Raw genomic sequence first — 24,712 nt, forward strand, 5'->3', positions numbered from 1 at the left:
AAAAGGCACTGTGTGACTTTTTAGAGCTTATCCAAGGGGCGCAGGACCCAGGCGGGAGGAAAAGACCCTTTGGTGACCCTCCCAGGATAATAAGCATGAACTGGATGACAAGAGGGACAGAAACCCACAGGCACAGGGAACAGCAAAGTGAGGAGGAGGGATACTGTGGCAGGAAGGAGAAAGCAAGTGTGGGGTGGGGATTTCAAGTTCCTGCAGCTACAGGGGTGAGGCCGGTGAGCAGGACCACCCCCACCTGCACTGATCCCATCATGTGGGCCCGGCCCTCCTCAGGATGGCCAAGGGGATGCCCAAATCTCTCAGCATCCCAAGCCAGCTCACAAAAGCCGCTGGACCGCTTCTTGTCCTGGGGCTCCTCCCATGCAGCAAAGGCTCGCAGGCAGCGCAGGAGAAGCCAGGAAGACTTCCTTTCCCTATGTTCAGACCTCATCAGTGAGACCCAGAGAGGCTCTCAAGCTCCCAGACTCAAGACAACCCGAGACCCTCCCCCGAGGATCGCATTCTTTACCTACCGCGAAACCTCCCCGAGTCTGCCTTCCCCAGCAGGCAGCAAGGCAGGCCCCTTGTTGCTCCTCTGCCCCAAGCCATTTATTGTGGGCACTTGTGGCTCTTTTCGTTACAAGGAGGCCCGTTACCGTAGCAACCAGGTGTGGCTCCCGCAGTCTGTCTCAGAGGGGCCCTCTGATCCCCTGAGTTGTAATGTGTTGCTGGCTTATCTCATTCTTGTAATCAAACAAAATAAATACATGCTCTGCAGTCTCTCCCTCTTTCGGTGATCTCTTTCCTACAGTGTCCTCCCTGAGTTCACTGACAATATCTAATCCTAATACATTCCCTTTCTCCCACATAAATAGCATCCCTCTGTGATCAAAGCAACCCCATCCATGCCTTCTAGACCACGTTCAGAGTTTTGCCTTCATTACTTATCATCTTCACTTGCAAATTTAGCATCATTTCATTTTCATTGTTTCTCACGGTTAAGTCCTTTAAAGATCCATTAATAATGTTAAGTCAATTTTAGGAACTGTAATAAGTAATGGTAGTTGACAATGGCAACAACTGTGAAAAGAGGCATAAAAGAACCAAAATCTGGGAAACAGGGGTCCCAGTGAAAGGAATGAAGATATGGCGGTAGGGGTGTGGAGAAAGGGATGGAATGGGAGAGACTGGGGTGACGCAGGCTCTCCTCAGAGGACCCTAGTTTCCTTGCGCCTCCTGACCACCCAGGGAAAGGATCCCTCCTCTGTGACTCTCCACCACAGCCCCCAACAGCAGCTTCGCAGCTACCATCACAGGCAGTGATATAATTCATCAGTATTTACTGTCCCTCCTCCCCAACCCATGCGTAGGTCCCTAGAGACTGGCACGTTCTCTCTTGCTCACCCTTATCTCCCGAGGGCCTGGCACACTGCCCAGCTCAGACTGGGTGCTGGATGTCTGCTGGGTGGATAATGGATGAAGAGCTTATTTTGAACCTCAGATGACCGTTCAAGGTGGGAGGATCACTTGAGCCCAGGAGTTCAAGAACAGCCTGTAGAAAGCCTCTATACCTACAAATAAATAAATAAGCCAGGCATGGTGGTGCACACCTGTAGTCCCTACTCAGGAGGCTACTCAGGAGGCTGATGTGGGAAGACCTCTTGAGCACAGGAGGTTGAGACTGCAGTGAGCTATAATCTCATCACTGCACTCCAGCCTGGGTAACAGAAGAGACCCTGTCTCTAAAAATAAATACAAAAATAATAAATCAATAAACCAGAGATAAGGAACACAGGATGGGCCGGGCGCGGTGGCTCACGCCTGTAATCCCAGCACTTTGGGAGGCCGAGACGGGCGGATCACGAGGTCAGGAGATCGAGACCATCCTGGCTAACACGGTGAAACCCCGTCTCTACTAAAAAATACAAAAAACTAGCCGGGCGAGGTGGCGGGCGCCTATAGTCCCAGCTACTCGGGAGGCTGAGGCAGGAGAATGGTGTGAACCCGGGAGGCGGAGCTTGCAGTGAGCTGAGATCCGGCCACTGCACTCCAGCCTGGGCGACAGAGCGAGACTCCGTCTCAAAAAAATAAAAAAAATAAAAAAAAAAAAAAAAAAAAAGGAACACAGGATGGAAAAGAAAATGAGGAGAACAGTGCCTCGGGGGGCGTCTACGAGCCGTGTGTGGGAACGCAACTGCACAAAACCTGAAAACAGGGACAGGAGATGGAAGAGGTCAGCACCCATCAATAAAGCAGCTTTTCCTCCATGCCTCTTGGGTGGCTTCCTTTTCTAAAACATAAGTTAAGGCCTTTAAAGCATCTTTAAACACTGCCACCAAAGGCTTATTCTTCCCAAAATCTGTCACTCGCTTTCCCAACCTTGAGCTTCTACAGCTAGCATCCTGTTCCCAAGATTCTTCTTGCCTGTGGGTCTGGAAAATTGTCTGTTTGTTTACTTTATACAAATACACAAATTCAGACTCATGAAATATTCAAACACAGGAGGATATCTAGCAAGAGGAAAAAGCAACCTTGCCCTAATTCTACTTCCCTCTCCAGAGGTGACACAGGAAACAACAGTTTGATATCACACATCCATTGCTTTTTATTAAATGAATTTTTATGTACAAACAAATAAAAATATATAGCTTATATTTGTAACATAAATATGTTTATATTGTTTATGTTTACTTAAAAACATGTACAGTGCTTTTCTAAGACAAATCAAAGGTAAGCATATTTTACCTTTTGATAGATTTTATAAATTTGCCATACAAAAAAGCTTTACTAATTTTTGTTCCCATTAGTGATGACTGCCAGTGCCTATCTTCCTATGTTCTCTCCACACTGCAATATTATTCATATTTTCCATTTTTGCCAATATGTTGCATGGGAAATGACATTTCATGAGTATTTGGATTTGCATTTCTATGACTATTAATGAGGTTGAACATTGTATGTTTATTGGCCTTCTATATTCCTTCTTCTAGGAATTGCTTTTTTATAACCTTTGCCCATTTTTCTCTGGTGTGTTTTTTCTAGTTGATTGCTGGAATCATTTATTATGAGTAGTACTCTTTGTGGTATGTGGGCTGCATGTATTTCTCTCGGCCACATACCTGTCTTTCAGTGTACCAAGTTTTTAGCATACGGCGACTCAAACGTGTCATTCTTTCCCTCTGTGGCTAACACAACCTTTCCTGTCTCCCAAGATTACATGAAAGGTTGTCTTAAGCCATAGACGGAAAGAATGACATGTTTGACTCTACAAAAATACGAATGTATTTTTACGTATATATGTAATATAATCCATACTCATGTATATAAAGTCATCTCTATATGCCTCAGATAGTCTCTCTACACATCTACCTACACCAATACTTTTTCGGTGTGTGTGTTTTAATTTAGCTTTTATTTCCTCACTCCAACAACCCTATGGAATAGATACTATTATTAATTTTATCCCCATTTTACAGATAATAAGACTGAGGGACAGATAAGTTAAGGCTGAGCCATCTGCCTCCAGTGCCCATGGGCTTAACCAGAATCCTATGTTCACTCAGTACTACTCCACACAACTCATTTTCTCTCCATATCATAAAAGCAACAGGCTGGGTGCGGCGGCTCATGCTTGTAATCCCAGCACTTTGGGAGGCTGAGACGGGTGGATCACCTGAGGTCAGGAGCCCGAGACCAGCCTGGACAACATGGCAAAACCCCATCTCTACTAAAAATACAAAACTTAGCCAGGCGTGGTGGCGGGCACCTGTAATCCCAGCTACTCAAGAGGCTGAGGCAGGAGAATCACTTGAACCCGGGAGGCAGAGGTTGTGGTGAGACAAGATTGCACCACTGTACTTCAGCCTGGGCCACATAGCAAAATTCCATCTCAAAAAAAAAAAAAAGCAACAAAAGTTATCACAGTGTGATAATGGAGTAGAAATAGATTGCTCCTGTAAATAATCAAATAATCCAGAAAAATCATATAATAGAAAAGCTGGAGATATATAAAGAAAAAATCATAAAATATTAGAAAACATAAGGGTGGCTCATAAATGATACTGGAAAAACTGGTTAGCATTTTTTAAAGTCAGTTTAAATTTACTTTCACATCATCCGTGAAAGAAAATACTAGAAGAAAATAAACGACTTAAAAACAGAGAAATTAGATCTCTAATATAGAAGACTTACCAAAAAAAATGAACCAATTTGACTATATAAAAATGTTAAATGACTGCATGTGTTTTAAAAACTCATTTTAAAAAGGTAAACAATAGACTGGGGAAAATAACTGACAAAAATATGGCAAATAAATCTTACCCATATAAATCGGCCCCAAAAAGCCAGCATTATGATCCCATAAAATTATCAAAAGAGAAAGTACAACTTATAAACAAGCACGTAAAAAATGTTCAGCCTAGCTGTATTAAAAGAAATGCAAAATACCATAAAGAGGTTCGGTTCTGTTTTTCTTACTCTTTTTTCCCCATGATGCTGTTGGCTGGTGGAATGGATGAAATTGAATGAATGCTCCAACACACTGTGTTGATAGAAAGTAATTTAGCAACACATACCAAGCACCATTAAAATGGTTATGCCCTTTTACCCAGTAATCTCACATCTGAAACTCTACCCTACAGATACAATCCAAAAACATAAGGAAAGTTCCATGGACAAAGACAGTTACTAATCTACTACTTATAATAGCAAAAAAAAAAAAAAAAAAAAAAAGCAACCTAATTTTAAAAAACAGGGAAGAGTTAAATAATTTATGGACCAATCACTTAATAAAATATTTTACGCCATTAAATAATTGTCAAACTAGGCTGGGTGCAGTGGCTCATCCCTGTAATCCCAGGACTTTAGGAGGCCAAGGCAGGCAGACCGCTTCAACTCAGGAGCTCAAGACCGGCCTGGGAACCATAGTGAAACTCCATCTCTACCAAAAATACAAAAATTAGCTGGGCATGGTGGCACACGCCTGTAATCCCAGCTACCTGGAAGGCTGAGGTGGGAGGGTAGCTTGAGGCTGGGAGGCGGAAGTCACAGTGAGCTGAGATCGCGGTACTGCACTCCAACCTGGGCGACAGAGAGAGATTCTGTCTCAAAAGTATAATAGAGTAATAATTGTGAAACTACATAACATTTTTAAAGCCTTATGCTATAATGTCTAGTTGTACAGGTAGAAAGAAATATATAATTTTTTTAGAGACAGGATCACACTCTGTCACTCAGAGTGAAATGCAGTGGTGAGATCATAGTTCATTGTAACCTCGAATTCCTAGGCACGAGTGATCCTCTGGAGTAGCTGGGACTACAGGCATGCAACACCACACCTGGCTAATTATTTATTTTCTTATTTTAATTTTTATTTTTTTGAGACAGGGTCTTGCTCTGTTGGCCAAGGTGAAATGCAGTGGCATGATCACAGCTCACTGCAGCCTCAACCTCCTGATTTCAAGCGATCCTCTTACATCAGCCTCCTGAGTAGCTGGCGCTACAGGTGCATATCACCACACCCAGCTTGTGTTTTGATTTTTCTGTAGAGATGAGCTATCACTATGTTGCCCAGGCTGGTCTTGAACTCCTGAGCTCAAGCAATCTACCTGCTTCAGCCTCCCAAAGTACTGGGATTACAGGCATGACCTACCGTGCCCAGCCCTGGCTAATTTTTTTTTCTTTTTATTTTGGAGACAGTGACCTTGCTATGTTTCCCAGGCTGGTCTCGAACTCCTGGTCTCAAGCAATCCTCCTTCTTCTCCTCCTGAGTAGCTGGGATTTCAGGTGCGAGCCACCGCACCCAGCAAGAAATACAGAAATTTTAACAGTTGGTTTAGGGTGTGGGATTAAGTTACTATTTTCTCCAATTTCCGAATTTACTGAAATGCCATATCAGAGCACGAGCTCTGGATTGAGAGACACTTGCGTTCCCATCCTGGCTGCACCACTCACCTACCTGTCCACCCATCTCTCTGACCTCTGCCAAGTTACATAACCTCTCTAGGCCTCTGCATCCTCAGCTATAAACTGAAGACCATAAAGGTAGCTACCTCATGGGGCTGCTGGGAGAATCAAATGAGATGATGTCGTACAGTGAGAGCTCAAAATTACTTTGATCATTAAAAAAAAAAAAAAAAAAAGTTAACGTAATGCGGCCGGGTGCGGGGGCTCACACCTGTAATCCCAGCACTTTGGGAGGCCAAGACAGGTGGATCACCTGAGGTCAGGAGTTCGAGACCAGCCTGGACAACGTGGTGAAACCCTGTCTCTACTAAAAATACAAAAATTAGCTGGGCGTGGTGGCATGTGCCTGTAGTCCCAGCTATTCAGGAGGCTATGACAGGAGAATCACTTGAACTCGGGAGGCAGAGGTTGCAGTAAGCAGAGATCAAGCCACCACACTCCAGCCTGGGTGACAACAGCGAGGTTCCGTCTAAAAAAAAAAAAAAAAAAGTTAACACATTGGAAAAATAAAATTGGAATGAGGAATGATACTTCACAAGTGGTGGTTTATTTCAATTTCACATTTTCAAATGAGTTTAGTATTGCTTATTTTGCACCCCCTCTCCTGCCTTGGGGGCTCCTCCGTTTGGACAGCCTTGCATGTTAACTCACTTGGTAAAGGAAAGGTTAAAGGAAGTGAAACACGGCTACTCTAAAACAGAACCACAGAGACACAGAGTCCACGGAGCTGAGCTGTAAAGGAGCAGAAGCAGCCACACCAGTGAGTTCTGCAGCAGGAGCAGCACCTTCGCATTCTATCGAGAAGGGGCAGAAGCCACATTTCCCAAGAAAACTTAGTGTGGACCTCCTGCACCGCTAAGCTAAACATTTTATTCCAATAGGAAACTAGAGTCAGTGGGATAAGGAAATAAAAAGCAAAAACTTAATTTCTAGAAACAGAGTGGGTAAGAGAGATTTTAAGGTATCTTCAGCCCTGTGAGGGGGTATGGAGGAAAACGGTCTCAAGCAACCATATAATAAATAACTTCTCAGAAAAGCCGCCAACTTTATCATATTATTGCTTGAAATTCTGCCATCTGGGTTTCACAAGCATCTCATTTCAGACCCTAACACGACGCATGTATTGCCCAGATGTTGAGCACTGGGACATTATCAGACCCTCTGCCAGATGACAGGGCACACTACAGTGCTGATCTCCAAGGGGAGATGACTCGAGAACGTTCCAGGGGCTAAGCACTAGTTAAGTGGGTGGTTCTCTTCACAGGACCTTAGACATCCCACACTTGGCAAAAAGAATGCACAGAAGCAGCCCTATTCACCCTGGATGGGAAAATAATCTACACACTGCTACTAATTAGTACTCACAGCGCTTCTTTTCTAAAGAACTTCATATATTTACTTGAAGTCGGCATTAATCATCCTTTCCTTGCAAGATGAAACAGGTGACAAGCAGCGAGAAGACCATTTTCTTTCAAGACATCAGAAGATGGGTTTCAAATCCTTTTTCAGCCCCCCCAAAATCATGCATGTGTCATTAACTTATCCAGTCCATGCACCACGGGAGAATGTATTCATACTGCCTTAGTCACACCAAGATCCACTGGGTCTGTAAGACATTGTACCTAAAGCAGAAGCACCTCTTCCCCAGCTATCCTAAGATTTTCCATCTCTGTCTTAAATAATAACCAACCATGTACTTACTGCAAAACTCTGCTTCTCCTGCTTCTCGGGAGCTGCCGACCTCAATCAGCAAGTCAGCCACTCTATTCTGAGTTTGGTGCTGGCCTGGGAGGAAAACCACACTCGGAGGGGGCTGGGCAGAGAGCGCTTGAGCAACACTTCACTCAGGAAGCAGGCGGGCTCTGCTCTCCCCAAGTTCTGATGGCCTCTCCCCCTCTCTCTCCTGCCTCTCACAATGTCTCTCTCTCCTCTCTCTTTCTTACACGCACACATGCACAAAGTGCAAAATCATATTTCCATCCTACTTGGTCCTCAATGCTTAATTTGTACGTCTCCAAAATGTAAGGGTTTCAAGATGTAGGCTGGCTAGCTTTTTGCTGATTGCTCCCTGAGACATTGAACAGATATAAAAACAAAAACAAAAACTCAGTCTGCTCTCCACAAATGCATTTACCCTGAAGCTTCAGCCGTGCCCCACCACCTTGCCATGACCCTGTGAGCACTGCGAGTTCTAGGTGGGAAGGGGAAGTCGGGCTGCGACCAGGAAGCATATCGCAGCAGGGGCTCCTGGTGAGCCAACTAAAGGGATCTCAGAGGTAGGCATCTGAAACTCCTAGGCTTCAATAATTTGTTGTAATTTTTTTCATTCCAAATAAATCTTTTCATACTTAATTTTGAATTCAGGGAGCTCCAAAATGATATGGGCATCCTCACAAAACCTGGGGTCTACGCTCCCTGCTACTATGGACGGCCTAGAGTCAGCCCCAGTGACAATGACCTACTGCAACAGGGAGCAAATACACTGCCCAGAAAACACCGAAAAAATGTTCTGAAGGTAAACGAGCAACATGTGTTATATCCACAGGCACCAAGAACTCCATCAGCAGGCCTGGGCTAAGCTTAGTCATTGCCACAAGCTGCATTTTTACTGCTATTTTCCTGGATAATAGGTGTGGAAGGCAGCCAGTCTGCTCTTGCATGGCAGAGAGCTCTTATATAGCAGGTGGCATGGGTTTGCAGAGCCTCTGTGACACAGAATCCCCCATGTTCACTATAATTCTAACTCCAGACTCAGACTCTGTCATTCTAATGGACAGAGTGCAGTAAAGAACAGTTCAGAGCCAGTCTGGCCTGGCACGGCAGCCCCATGCCCCACCTGGCCAAGGCTGCTGCCTCTCATGGCCATCCCGCTTTGCCTTGAAGGAGACAACAGGCACAATGCACTGAACCTGCTCTCACTGAGGAACACCCATCCTCCTGGGGGGCAAGGGGCATACAGGGTCCTAACTCATCTCGGTGACTCCCCATGTGGCACCATGGCATAGACACAGGAGGTGGTAGTGGTAGGGACTCTGCAAATGACAGACACCTAACTCAAGTTTGCTTAAGCAAAATAGTGAGTTTGTTGGCTTTACTGATTTAGGAAAGTCTAGGATGAATTCAGGCTGGCTTTAAGCCAGCTAGACCTTGAGGTCCAATGATGTCATCAGGAATGGTTTTGAATCACCTGTAACTTCACTCTTCTAAACTAGTATGATTCAAACAGGGGTGCTCTGAGGATAGGAAGGCCTTGCCCGGCAGCACTGCAGGACTAGAGGTCTTTAGCATTTGAGATTCCAGATTAGAGAGTCTCTCCCAGAAAAGAGCCTGAGGTGATACACCGTCCAACCCATTCGCAGTGGAGAGGGACCTGGATGATTGGCAGCTCCACTAGTTATGGGAAAAGCAGTTTCCAAAAGGAGAAAAAAAGCTAGGCAGAAAAAAAGTACAAGCTAGTCACTCAACAGCGTCTCGGATTATTAAGCCTTTCATGTGATCATGTCTTACTTCCCTCATTACACTGTAAATCTATCAATAGAAAGATACACACAAAATGTTAACAGTGCTTATCTCTCAGACTGAGGGTCATTTACTTTTTAAATTCACATTGTAGCTTCTAAATTTTCTCAAATAAGTATTATTAACCTTATAATAAAATAATATACCTAAATAAGTTATCACATGTTTAAAAAAATCCTACTTACAATAGTAACTATCCATAAATAGACCTGGTAAGAAAGTTACAGTCGCCCCCCAAAATTCATGCTTTTCTGAATGACAAAAAAGAAGACTGGATGAAAAGCATACCATGCTCTCCCAATGGATATTCATTCTCTGTAAACAATTTTATAAATGTGATGTAATTCCAATAAAAATTCTAATCAGATTAGAAATATGATGAAAATTATTTATAAAATTATCCTAAAATTCATCTGGTAGAATAATTGATTATTCTCTATAGAAGCTATGAAATAATGGCCGGGCGCGGTGGCTCAAGCCTGTAATCCCAGCACTTTGGGAGGCCGAGACGGGCGGATCACGAGGTCGAGAGATCGAGAGACCATCCCGGCTAACACGGTGAAACCCCGTCTCTACTAAAAAATACAAAAAAACTAGCCGGGCGAGGTGGTGGGCGCCTGTAGTCCCAGCTACTCGGGAGGCTGAGGCAGGAGAATGGCGTAAACCCGGGAGGCGGAGCTTGCAGTGAGCTGAGATCCGGCCACTGCACTCCAGCCTGGGTGACAGAGCAAGACTCCGTCTCAAAAAAAAAAAAAGAAGCTATGAAATAACTTGATTCTTCTCTAAAGAAGAAAATTCCATACACACACACACACACACAAACCATTTGTACTACCAGATAGTAAAATAGATCAGAAAAGTAAAAAATTACAATGGCAAGGTTTAGGAATACAAAGAAGAGCACTGGATCATGGCAAAGCCCAGAAATAAGAATTTAGATTATGACGAAGATGGCATGACTAATCTAGGATAAAGAATGGATTGTTTTAGCTGAGCACAATAGCTGGTGAGCTTGTAATCTCAGCTACTTGGGAGGCTGAGGAGGGAGGATTGCTTGAGCCCAGGAGATCAAGGCTGTAGCACACTATGATTGTGCTTGCAAATAGCCACTGCACTCCAGCCTGGGCAACATAGTGAGACCCTGTCCCAAAAAACTAAAAAAGAAAAAAGACCACACTTCAACCTGGGCAACATAGTGAAATCTTGTCTCGAAAAATTAAAAAAGAAAAAAGAAAGAAAATATAGGAGATTATCCTGAATATGGTAGGAGAGGCCTCTCTGAGCCTACAGGCAAAGGCAGAATACATAAAGAAAAAACAGATGTGACTTACTTGAAAATTGAAAACCTCTGAAAAAAAAAAAACCCACTATAAACAACTTGAAAATGTCAATGACAAGATGAGACAAACATGTGTGCATAACCTTTGGTTCCGTTATTCCATTTGTAGGAATGTATCCTACAAAAATACTCATGAATGAATACAAAGCTATCTGAGCAGGAGTGATGAGCTTATCCTTGATTATAACAACAACAATGGCAAGAAAAGAAATAACTTAAAGTCTAATTGGTTAGATTATGGTATATCCACATAATTAAGCCTTATGCAGCCATTAAAAGTGATAATAGATACAATATAGATAAGATATAGGAAAATCCTCAACAAAACACTAGCAAACTAAACCTAAAAACATACATAAAGGATTATATACCATGACCAAATGGAATTTATCCCAGAAATTCAAAGTTGGTCAAAATCAATGTAATTTGCCATAGTAATAGAATAAAGGACAAAACCATATGATCTTCTCAATAGATGCAGAAAAAGCATTAGACAAAATCCAACAGATTTTCATAATATAAACACTGAACAACTAGACATAAAAGTGAACTTCCTCAACTTGATAAAGGGCAAGCTCAAAACACTCACAACTAACATTGTACTTAGTGTGAAAATCTGATAGCTTTCTCCTAAGATCAGAAACTAGCCAAGCGTGTCTCTGCTCTCACCACTTCTCGTCCACATTATACCAGAGGCTTCAGTCTGGACAATTAGGCAAGAAAAAGAAAGAAAACGCATCCAGATTGGTAAGAAAGTAAAATTAATTCTAATTACAGATGACATGCTCTTGTAGGTATAAAATCATAAGGAATTGACAACAAAAAAAGCTCTTAGGGCTAATAAAGGAGTTCAGAAAGGCTGCAGAACACAAGATGTTACAAAAATCAATCCATTGTATTGCTACACACTTGCAATGAATAATCCAAATATACTCAGAAACCAATTCCATTTATAATATCATCAAAAAGAATAAAATATTTATATGTTTATAAAATATTTATAAATATGTTTAATTATAAAATATTTATAAATATGTATGAATAAGTAAGTAGAAGATCTACACACTGAAAACTACAAAATGTCATTGAAAAAACTAAAGAAATCAAGTAAATAAACAGACATCCCATGTTCACATAAGACAGTCATATAGACCAATGGAATAGAATTGACAGTCCAGAAGTGAACCCATAAATTTATGGTCAGTTGATTTTCAACAAGGATGCTAGGACAATCCAATGGGAGACAGTCTTTCCAACAAATTATGCTGGAATAACTGGATATCCACATACAAAAGAACAAAGTTAGACTCCTACCTCATACTATATACAAAAATCACCTCAAAGTACAAGAGCTAAAACTTTACAACTCTTGGAAGAAAACATAGCTATAAAACTTCATGACTATATTAGACAGTATTTTCTTAGAGATGACATCAAAAGCGGAAGTAAGCAAAGACAAACTAGATAAAGTGGACTTCACAAAAATTAAAAACCTTTTGCTTCAAAAGATACTGTCAAGAAAATGAAAGGATATGCAGCCATAAAAAAGAACATGTCCTTTGTAGGGACACGGATGGAGCTGGAGGCCATTATCCTCAGCCGCCAGCTAATGCAGGCGAATACTGCATGTTCTCACTTATTAGTGAGAGCTAAATGATGAGAACTCATAAACACAAAGAAGGAAACAGACACTAGAGGGTAGAGGTTTGGAGGAGGGAGAGGAACAGAAAAGCTAACTATTGGGTACTGGGCTTAATTCCTGAGTGATGAAATAATCTGTATAACAAACCCCTGTGACATGAGTTTACCTATGTGATAAACCTTCACATGTACCCCTGAACCTAAAATAAGTTTTAAACAAAATGAAAATGAAAAGATAACCCACAGAATGGGAGAAATCATTTGCAAATCCTATATATGATAAGGGTCTACTATCTATAATGTGTAAAGATCTCTTAAAACTCAATAACAAAAAGACAAATAACCCAACTGAAAAGTGGGCAAAGGATCTGAATGGATATTACTCCAAATAGACTATACAATACAAGTGGCCAACAAGCACGTGAAAAGAAGCTCCATATTAGACAAATCAATCATTAGGTATTCTGCAAATCAAAGCCACTGGGAAATACCACTCCACGTCAACTGGGATGGCTCCAGCCAAAAGGACAGATATTAACAAGTGCTGGTGAGGATGTGGTGACACTGGAACCCTCATACATTGCTTATGTAAATGTGAAAAAGTACAGCCACCGTGAAAAACAGTTTGGGGAGTCCCTCAAAAAGTTACACACCTTTACTATTATGACCCAGTAACTCCAGTCCTTGGTATATATCCAAAAGAATTGAAAACAGAAGTTCAAACAAAAACTTGCAGACAAATGTTCACAATAGCACTCTTCACAGTAGCCATAAAGCAGACCAAAAAAACCAATGGCCATCAGCTGATGAATGGATAAATATAAAATGTACATCCACACAGTGAAATACTATCCATCAGTAAAAATGAATAACGTACCGATACATGGATGAACCCTGAAAACCTTATGTTGAACAAAAGAAGCCACACAGGCTGGACACCGTAGCTCACGCCTACAATCCCAGCACTTTGGGAGGCTGAAGCAGGCAGATGACTTGAGCCCAGAAGTTTGAAACCAGCCTGGCCAACATGGCAAAATCCTGTCTACCAAAAAAACAAACCAGGTATGGTGGTGTACATCTTGGTCCCAGCTACTTGGGAGGCTGAGGTGGGAGGATCGCAGAGTTTGCAGTGAGCTGAGATTGCAGCACTGCACTCCAGCCTGGGTGACAGAGCAAGACCCTGTCTCAAAAAAAAAAAAAAAAAAAAAGAGAAGCCACACGCAGAAGACCATATATTGTATAATTCCACTTCTACGGAATGTCCAGAAGAGGGGAATTCAGACAAACAGAAAGTACTTGAGTGGCTGCCACAGGATGAGGGAAGGAGCGATGGAAGGGTGGTAACTGCCCTGGGTTTTCAGGGTGGGGGGTAATGGAATGTTCTAGAATTTGATAGCAGTGACTGTTGTATAACCTTGTGAAGATACAGACAAATCACCATATTGTTCAAAGTATGAATTTTATGGCAGTGAATTTAAGTGAATACATGCTATCTCTATAGAAATATTATATATACTATAAATATGTTAAAAATATTATAAATATGTAAACATTTACATAAATGTGAATATATGTGAGTTTACAGCATCTCAATATAGAAAGTGATACTATAAAATATCCAGTGATCTAGAACAATGATGACAATATATGTTGGTGGAAAATACAAATTGTAAAGTGTTTGCAGTAGGAGCTCATATTTACATTTAGGTATATAAAAAAGACTGAAAAAAAATCTGTATATTAAGAATGGTTAGGCTGGGTGTGGTGGTTCACACCTGAAATCCCAGCACTTTGGGAGGCCGAGGTGGATGGATCACCTTAGGACAGGAGTTCAAGAGCAGTCTGGCTAGTATGGTGAAACTCTGTCCCTACTAAAAATACAAAAATCAGTTGGGCCTGGGGGTGTGCACCGGTAGTCCCAGCTCCTCGGGAGGCTGAGGCAGGAGGATCACTTGAACCTGGGAGGCGGAGGTTTCAGTGAGATCGCACCATTGTACTCCAGCCTGGGTGACAAAGTGAGATTCCATCTCCAAAAAAAAAAAAAAAAAAGAATGGTTATCTAGGTGGTGGAATAATAGGAAATTTTAATTTTCTTTATGCTTTTTAAATTTTTCTACACTGTTTACTATGAACATGTAACAGTTTTGTAATTTTTAAAAATCTATTTAAGACTGGGCACAGTGGCTCCCACCTGGAATCTCAGCACTTTGGGAGGCAGGAGGATTACTTGCATCCAAGAGTTCAAGACCAGCCTGGGCAACATAAGAGCCCTTATCTCTACCAAAAAAAAAAAATTAATTAACCAGGTGTGGTGGTATGGCACCTGTAGTCCCAGCTACTTGGGAGGCTGAGATGGGAGAACTACTTGAGCCCAGGAGGTTGAAGGTACAGTGAGCAGTGACTGTGTCACTGCACTACAGCCTGGGCAAAACTCTATCTCAAAAAAAAAAAAAAATCTACTTAAGCATAACAACCATTATGTATCCTGACAGCATCAGACTCTATTTGTAAATTCATGGCTTATATTGCAGAAAATAAATTCCATTCAACCTGAGGAAGGCTTTCTTAATTGTAGAAATAATTAAACCCTGCACAAGACATCCTTTGCAGGGACTCTAAATCTCTCCTCCCGGATTCTGTAAGAACAGAGTAAGATGATCGACTATAATGGCATGTTGAGGTGTTCATTTGCAGGGAGACCGGGCAGCATCAGGGTAGCCAAGCTCTAGGAGCCGGATGGATGACTCCACACCAGTGCTCTTCCACTGAAGGAATCTCTGTGCAGGCTAAGTTCCTCAGTGGGCATCTGGCCCGCTCTCCACAGAACAAGAATTCCTAAATGCTAGCCAAAAATCAAAGCTTAAAAATGCTCTGTTTGCTCTTGGAAAACAAATTTATCAACCCTAAAAATAACTAGGAGAAAGGCAAAGATGAAAATGACTCTGAGTGAGTTTCAAACAGATGTTTGGCTAATTTTTGCAAAGGCTGTTAGAATAAGAGTCCTCAGAGAGGGGTACCCAGGAGACTCTTAATGATTCTGGATGAAAGGGCACACTCCCAGAGGTAAAAAAGGTAAAAAGCTTCATGGGTTTTGGAGTTTCACCTAGCCAGCCACAGATCCAGTTTTTATTACCAGAAAATGGGTATGAATAGAAATTATTTATCTGATGGTATGGTGTTATGATTGATTGATAGACAGACAGAGATAGGTAGATAGATAGATAGATAGATAGATAGATAGATAGATAGATAGATAGATAGATAGATAGACAGATAGACAGACAGACAGACAGACAGACAGACAGACAGACAGATAGATAGATAGATAGATAGATAGATAGATAGATAGATAGATAGATAGATAGATAGACAGATAGAGATATAGATAACAAATTATAACAAGGGCTATGGGCATTAGGAACCTGTTCCTGGCTCCTGATGCCTATAGTTCTTCTTATAGTTTCAGGGCCCTTTAGGCCTCAGGAAACAGAATCTCTCTCTCTGAACTTCTCCTGTCCTTTCACCTGCCCGAGACAGGACCCTAATCTAATTATGGGTCAGAAGTCCCTCAATCTAGAGAGAGTCCTAGCCATACCCTAAAGGAAGGAATGCTACACAGAGAGGCCAAGAAAAGTCTTGGAGAGATGGGCATGCTGGATTTAGATCATGTACTTTTCGTCCAATCACATTTCTACATGGCTGTGGTGCCTATGCAATGAAGCCTCCACAAAAACCCAAAAGGTCACAGTTCAGAGAGCGTCTGGACAGCTGAACACCTGGAAGTTTCTGGAAAGTAGTGCACCCAGGAAGGGAGTGGAAGTTCTATGCCCTTTCCCCATCCCTTGTCTTACACTTCTCTTCATCTGTATCCTTTGCGATATCCTTTATAATAAACTGATCAATGTAAGTTAGTGTTGCCTAGAGTTTTGTGAGGTGCTCCAGCAAATTAGTTGAACCCAAAGAAGGAGTCATGGGAACCCCAACTTGAAGCCAGTTGGTCAGAAGTTCCAGAGGCCCAGACTTGAGACTGGTGTCTGCGGAAGGGGGCAGCCTTGGGGCCTGAGTCTCACCCTGTGGGATCTGATGCTCTCTCCAGGTAGATAGCGTCAGAGTTGAACTGGAGAACACCCAGCTGGTGTCCACTGCTTCTGGAGAGAAATCCCCACACATTTGGTCACAGAAGTCTTTTTCCATGTTGATGACTGTTGCTGTGGTGTGAGAGCAGAGGAAAAACCCCAGTTTGAGTGGGTTTTTCCAAAACAGGTGGGTTAGCAGATCATAATGAATATGCAAATTGCTAAACAAAATCTGAAATGTGACATAAGCATGTAGTTTAGAAATATATTGCTCTTCTTTGTAATATATATAAGGTCTGACTATAACTGCTCATTTCTACTAAGAGGAATTTGACTTCCATGTTAACCAAACCATCTCTTTAGGTGACTTTTTAATTTTTGTTCTAAAGCATAAAATTTTACCATAAGAAAGTACACAGGGAGAACTAATTACAGAGGGAAACATACCACACCCGGCAAGGAGTGGTTAGTGCAGTTGGCCTTCTCATGAGCTATAAGACAAGGTTCATCATGCCCTCCCTGTGAAAACATAATGGCAAGGGCTTTCTGTAAGTACATGGCTAGAAACAAGAAGTTCGTGGGCTTACAAGTTACAATACGCTGGTATATTTTCAGTTTTAAAAACAATACTGTGGTGCCAGGTGAATTCATACGCCGAAGGTCACGTAGCACAACCTTGAGAGGTCCTGTAGGGATGGAAGATGCCTGGCACCGGGACAGATCCTCCTGCTGTCCTCCCACCCCAGCACTGAACACCCTCTGCTTCTAGCGTCATGTACCTGCCACCCACACTGTGCTTCCCTCCCAGGCTGTGTGAGGATACAGTAAGGCTATGCACACATTTGCATTTGTTTAATTAGCCAGAAAGAGAAAAGCAGTTACCCTTTTGATTCCAAAGCAGATGTTCACCTAATTTGGGGAAAGAACAAGAGTCCCGGAGAGTCTGAAGAATGACTCATCGTCAATCCCCCACAAGTTTCATCACACTTGGTGGTGTGCCCATTCTCTCGACTCTCCTGCCATCAGGGTTCTGGATGTGCAATGCCCTTCTCTGGCCCCCAGCTGCTCCTCTTTTGGCTGTCCCAGCATCACACTCCCTCCGAGCTGGGTTTGCAAGCTCACAAGAAGCTGAAGCCCTGACTCCTGCCTCTTCCTGGTTTCTTCCATGCCCTGCTGGTCTCACTTAACCTCGCTGACTAGTGTGAAGCCCCAGGATCACCTCCCTCTGCCAACTCGGGCCCTGCTTACTCAGCCACCAACCAGAGACTGCCAACTCATTCTTCTTCATTCCTGATCTAGGTCTCCAAACAGAACTGAAAAACTGAACTGCCCTGAGGCCATTTGGCCCTCAGTACCTCTAAGTGATTGATTTATTCATTTCTAACTGTCTTCTTATCAAACCTCTCAAGGCATTCTAAATGCCTTGTTCTGTTGGTTAGGTTTAACTCAGAGGGAAGGGTTACTAGCCTGACTGGGATCTTAGGCCAAGCACTACTCTCTACTTTAGCCTTATTAACAAAGCTGATAGTCCGATTCAGTCTGCCTGATTCCTGACTCTCACTTCTTGATGGATTCTGAACTGCCTGTATGTGCGATGGCAGTTGGGGGTGAGGAGGTGAAGGGGAATGATGCCAACAATTGTTTTCCGGTCCCCTGACAACTATCTTTGTACCTTTGTTCCCACCTTCCTCTACATGAAGGGGTCTTCTCTGAGTCCACAGAAAGTAGAATGAAGAAATGGATAAAGATAAAAGCGGCAATTAATTAAACAGAAAACATTTTTTAAATGACCTTGAAGATTAATAAAATGAAAAGTTGATGTTTTGAAAGGACTAACAAGATAGAACCCTGGCAAATCTAATCAAGAAAGAAAAAAGGAAGGTATCCAAATTAGAAACAAGAAAGAGGACGTAATTACATATAAGGATTTGTAAACTAGGCAAAGCAGATCATTTTCTAGGAAAACATAGGTTACCAAAATTAACTCAAGAAGAAACAAACAGTCCAACAGAAAAAAAGGCAAAGGACATGAAAAGGCAATTCACAAAAAAGAAAAATACAAATGACGGCTAAACATAAGAAAAGATGCTTAACCCATCTAATAGGAACCAATATGAGCTAAAGCAATGAGGTATTTTTAAATCCATCATGCAGACTAACATTTTAAAAAGAGATAAGACTATTAGCAAAAATGTAGAAAATAGGCTCTTTCATGGCTCTTGAGAGGCAGTTGGGATAGGAATTATAAGGAGTGACTTCATATTTACTCTATTTCTATATATTTGGCTTTTTATAAGAATGTGTTTCTTGGCCAGGCACGGTGGCTCACGCCTGTAATTCCAACACTTTAGGAGGCCAAGGTGGGCAGATCACTTGAGGTTAGGAGTTCGAGACCAGCCTGGCCAACATGGCGAAATCCTGTCTCCACTAAAAATACAAAAATTAGCCGAGCATGGTAGCGTGCACCTGTAATCCCAGCTACTCGGGAAGCTGAGGCAGAAGAATCTCTTGAACCTGGGCGGCGGAAGTTGCAGTGAGCCAAGATCGCACCACTGCACTCCAGCCTGGGTGACAGAGTGAGACTCTGTCTCAAAAAAAAATGTGTTTCTTGCATTATACCTGAAATTTGGGCCTGGCTTGGTGGCTCATGCCAGTAGGAAAGCGCTTTAGGAGGCTGAGGCAGGAGGATCACTTGAGCTCAGGAGTTTGAGACTAGCCTGGGCATCATAGCAAGGCCCCATCTCTACAAAAGATTTTTAAAAATTAGCCAGGCACAGTGGCACATGTAATCCCAACTACTCGGGAGGCTGAGGTGGGAGGATCAGATGAGCACAGGAATTCAAGTCTGTAGTGAGCCGTGATCACACCACTGCACTCCAGCCTGGATGAAAGAGGGAGATCCTGTTTAATTTTAAAATAAAAATACCTGAAATATTTTGGATGGAAATTTTAAGCCTTTTAATGCATAAAGGTTAATGCTATGACTGTTACTGTGTGTTTGGACTGGAGAACAAATAATTTTTTTTTTTTTTTTTTTTTTGAGATGGAGTCTCGCTCTGTCGCCCAGCCTGGAGTGCAGTGGCCGGATCTCGGCTCACTGCAAGCTCCACCTCCCGGGTTCATGCCATTCTCCTGCCTCAGCCTCCCAAGTAGCTGGGACTACAGGCGCCCACTACCATGCCCGGCTAATTTTTTGTATTTTTTTTAGTAGAGACGGGGTTTCACCAGGCTAGCCAGGATGGTCTCAATCTCCTGACCTTGTGATCCGCCCGCCTCAGCCTCCCAAAGTGCTGGGATTACAGGCGTAAGTGACCATGCACGGCCACAGAATAATTTGAAATAAGGACATAGACAAAATAGTTTATGGATCTGAAATATTATAGGTAAGAAAGGAAAATTAGAAAAATAAGCAGCAAAGTATAGACTGGATATGATACAGGAGAAAATCATATATACAAAGCATTAGTTCCATGAGGGCAAATATGCTGGCTTGTTTTGCAGAGTGCCTAGCACACAGGAAGCCCTTAATACGTATTTGTTGAACAAATGAAAGAAAAATGGGACCAAAGTCAGTAAGTTATAGAAAACATTTAAAAATGTTATGTGATTGGTAAGGGAAGTAACTTGAAGACCTTCCAAATGTTTCTGTCAAGAAATCAATTTCCTCATAGGCCTTGCTTAGCCGCGTGATGATCAACTAGGGGATTTACTTGCTTATAGCAATCAAAGGTCAAGGTTCCCAAAGATTGCATCTTTAAGGATCTACCATCTTTAAGGATCTACCAGGTGCACTCTCAGACTGGCCTCTAGCATGGTCCTTGTCACCAGATGGCTACAGCCCAATGCACACACAACCTGAGGATGGAGGACACATGGAGGCCCATGGAAGTTCATCAAAAGCTACACTGGGAGTTCCTATTTCAAAAGAAACAAATGGGCCAGGCGTGGTGGCTGATGCCTGTAATCCCAGCACTTTGGGAGGCCCAGGTGGGTGGATCACTTAAGGTCAGGAGTTCCAGGTCAGCTTGGGCAACATGGTGAAACATCGTCTCTACCAAAAATACAAAATTTAGCCTTTGGGGCATGGTGGCAGGTACCTGTAATCCCAGCTACTCAGGAGGCTGAGGCAGGAGAATTGCTTGAACCTGGGAGGTGGAGGTTGCAGTGAGCCAAGATCACGCCACTGCTCTCCAACCTGGGTGGCAGAGCAAGACTGTCTCAAAAAGAAACAAAGAAACAAATGAAACAATTTTGTTCACATATATTTCATAAATTTGAAATGTTAAAGGTATTATGGTCACTGAAATCCTGTTTCATTCTTTATATAATCATTAAGTTTGAAATTTATACTTGCACTACTAACACTGTAGTTAATCTTAGTGCTACAAGTTACTGCTTTTACACAATATATTTTCACAATATTTATGCACTGGTGTTTATATATGTGTTTGTGTTTATATCTGTTAAAATTATCAGTTTTCATCTTTTTCTACTTTGTAGCATCACATCAGTTCAGAAGGACTGCTACAGCAAAATGATTTGATGAAGTATAAAAGTCACATTGTGAGTGGCATAAATACAACTCTGAACAATTAGGAGGCTCACTATTGACTAGAACTAAACTGCAGGCTGGAAAGACACACGTCCTGTGCATCAAGTGATGTACCACCCAGGCAGTTTAAAAAGGGAAGTGCACATAGAAAGCACAATGGTGAATAATAAAAAATTGGAATTTATCAGACCTTGGATTCATTTGCTCCTAAAGCCAGAGTCCTTCATTTTTTTTTTGTTTGTTTGTTTGTCTTTGTGGGTTTTTTCTAAATTTTTTTATTTTTTGTAGAGTCAGAGTCTCATTATGTTACCCAGGCTGGTCTCGAACTCCCGGCCTCAAACAAACCTCTTGCCTCAGCTTCCCAAAGCACTGGGATTACAGACATGAGCCACTGCGCCCAGCCCAGACTCATTATTGTTTATGAAGCTTCTGAAATAGTTGCAGAAACCGCATAAGCTTTCCATGTCACTTTCAAAGTTTGATGGTCTCTTTAGTAAACCAACCAAGTTATTCCTCAAGGGCAAAATAACGTTTCTCAGTGCAAAACTGATGCATTTCATTATCAAAAGGAAAAGACCACAACTATAGAGGCATCATTGAAAGCTGCACCCTTCAGAGGCAACACACACACACACACACACACACACACACACTAATGGGACATTCCTTAGAACAGCCCCAAAGTTAATGATAAATGTTTTCGTCAAAGAGAAAAGAGAACAAGGTATTAGCAAATTCCTCTATCAAATAACACTGAACATCAAGGAATATCAATGGCATGCCAAGTGGAAGAGGAAGTGCTAGCTCATGTACAAACCAGTAGATAATTTCAACTTGCTGCCGAATGAAACCTCTTTGCAGGGTATGAATCAGCACCCTTCATGTTTATTTTGCTTTGTTTTGTTTTGTTTTTAGAGACAGGCTCTTGCTCTGTCACCCAGGCTGGAGTGCAGTGGCACCATTAGAGCTACTGCAACCTCAAACTCCTGGGCTCAAGGGATCCTCCTGCCTTAGCTTCCCAAGTAACTGGGACTACAGGCCCACCATGGCCAGCTAATTTTTAAATTTTTCTATAGAGATGGGGTCTCACTAGCACCTTTCATGTTTGATGTTCATATACAATGACCAAGGTACAATGTGGAAAAGGGTCTCAGGGATCTAAACTGAAGGAGGAACAGAAAGAAAACGGGTTGCTACATAGAGTAGAAGAAGTTGCACTTCATGCCCGTCTACAACACTGCTGTTTTCCTCAGAGCAGAGTTGATGATCTAAATCAGGGGTCCCCAACCCCCAGCTCATAGCCTGTTAGGAACCAGGCCACACAGCAAGAGGTGAGCAGTAGGCAAGTGAGCATTACCACCTGAGCTTCACCTCCCATCAGATCAGTGGTGTCATTAGATTCTCATAGGAGCATGAACCCTGTTGTGAACCGAGCATGCAAGGGATCTAGGTTGTATGCTCCTTATGAGAATCTAATGCCAGATGATCTGTCACTGTCTCCCATCACCCCAAGATGGGACCATCTAGTTGCAGGAAAACAACCTCAGGGCTCCCACTAATTCTACATTATGCTGAGTTGTAGAATTATTTCATTCTATATTCAACGTAATAATAATAGAAATAAGCCGGGCGCGGTGGCTCAAGCCTGTAATCCCAGCACTTTGGGAGGCCAAGATGGGCGGATCACTAGGTCAGGAGATCGAGACCATCCTGGCTAACACGGTGAAACCCCGTCTCTACTAAAAAATACAAAAAACTAGCCGGGCGAGGTGGCGGGCGCCTGTAGTCCCAGCTACTCGGGAGACTGAGGCAGGAGAATGGCGTAAACCCGGGAGGCGGAGCTTGCAGTGAGCTGAGATCCAGCCACTGCACTCCAGCCTGGGCGACAGAGCCAGACTCCGTTTCAAAAAAAAAAAAAAGAAATAAAGTGCACAATAAATGTAATGTGGCTGAATCACACCAAAACCATCCCCCCACCCCAGTCCATGGAAAAATTGTCTTCCACAAAACCAGTCCCTGGTGCTAAAAAGGTTGGGGACCGCTGATCTAAATAATCTTATCTTCATTCAGGGCTAAAAAATGAATAAACTTTTTTTTAAATACAGGGTCTCGCTTTGTTGCCCAGGCTGGAGTACAGTGGCATGATCACAGCTCACTGTAGCCTCAGTCACCCAGGCTTAAGCAATCCTCCCACCTAAACTTCCTCAGTAGCTGGGACTACAGGCACGAACCACCATGCGCAGCTAATTATTAAATTTTTTATAGATATGGGGGTCTCACCATGTTGCCCAGACTGGTCTCGAACCCCTGGATTCAAGTGATCCTCCCTCAAACTCCTGGGCTCAAGTGATCCTCCCTGCATGGCCTCCCAAAGTGCTGGGATTACAAGCATGAGCCACTGTGCCCGGCTGGATAAACATTTTAAGTCACACTACAGTCATGGACAATCAGCCTTTTCAACATGCGGTATGGACAGTGAGTCCCAGGGTCTGCTTTTCCACACTGAAATACATGGGATGCTAAGGAGAAAGGTGTTTGCAAAGATATTTAAAAGCAGGAATATTTAAAATGAGGAAAAAACTATTTCTTCATGACTTTGATAATGCTGATAAAGACCATTTCTGTGATCTCAGGTGATTCACTCAAGTAGTGTATTTCAGTAATCATTATCTGGAACAGCCTGAATCTTAGCCAAAATATCATGATTTTTTAATGCTGTTATGATATCCTGATGATATGACCAAGCTGCAATGTAGGCAGCTAAATCTCCACCAGTTTGACTTCCCCGACAGTCGACAGTTTTCTTCACAAATTAAAGAAATACATTTATTTATTTATTTATTTATTTTTGAGATGGAGTCTCACTCTGTCACAGGCTGGAGTGCAGTGGCCGGATCCCAGCTCACTGCAAGCTCCGCCTCCCGGGTTTACGCCATTCTCCTGCCTCAGCCTCCCGAGTAGCTGGGACTACAGGCGCCCGCCACCTCACCTGGCTAGTTTTTTGTATGTTTTTTAGTAGAGACAGGGTTTCACCGTGTTAGCCAGGATGGTCTCGATCTCCTGACCTTGTGATCTGCCCATCTCGGCCTCCCAAAGTGCTGGGATTACAGACTTGAGCCACCATGCCCGGCCAGAAATACATTTTTTGATACATGATTGGCATATTTAAAAACTACACTGAAATGCTGCAAAATGATATAAAGAAACATTTTCCAGAATCAAATGCAATCGAAGAGTGGATTAGGAATCTACTCGCCATTATCAACTAAATAGAAACACTTGGGCTGGGTGTGGTAGCTCACATGTGTAATCTCAGCACTTTGGGGGGCCAAGCCAGGAGGATCACTTGAGGCCAGGAGCTGGAGACCAGCCTGAGCAACAATAGCAAGATCCTGTCTCTATGAAAAAAAGATTTTAATTAACCAGGCATGGTGGCAGATGCTTGTAATCCCAGCTACTCTGGAAGTTGAAGTAGGAGGATTGCGTGAGCCCTCAAGTTCAAGGCTGCAGTGAGCCGTTGTCATGCTGCACTACAGCCTAGGCGAGTAACAGACAAAGACCCTGTCTCAAAAACAAAAACAAGCAAACAAAAAACACTTAACCTTCCTGGTTGTTTTTTTTTTT

The 24,712-nt window shown here is 42.6% G+C and overlaps 1 protein-coding gene across 3 annotated transcripts in view; it reads right to left on the minus strand.

Annotated features, from left to right (window-relative positions):
• The window catches only part of SPECC1 (sperm antigen with calponin homology and coiled-coil domains 1), a 281,070-nt gene that overhangs the window by 239,527 nt on the left and 16,831 nt on the right, over window positions 1-24,712 (minus strand). The window contains exon 1 of one of the 3 annotated variants that reach the window (XM_050763867.1): window positions 16,531-18,541. The exons of 1 other annotated variant lie outside the window; for it this stretch is intronic. The gene's annotated coding sequence lies outside the window, so the exon portion shown is untranslated. Of the gene's footprint in view, window positions 1-7,662; window positions 8,227-16,530; window positions 18,542-24,712 lie in introns of those variants that run through there. One more of the 3 variants, XM_050763866.1, reaches the window with a different exon arrangement.

The sequence above is a fragment of the Macaca thibetana genome, chromosome 16 (assembly GCF_024542745.1).
Source record: "Macaca thibetana thibetana isolate TM-01 chromosome 16, ASM2454274v1, whole genome shotgun sequence".
In the NCBI taxonomy this organism is placed as follows: domain Eukaryota; kingdom Metazoa; phylum Chordata; class Mammalia; order Primates; family Cercopithecidae; genus Macaca; species Macaca thibetana.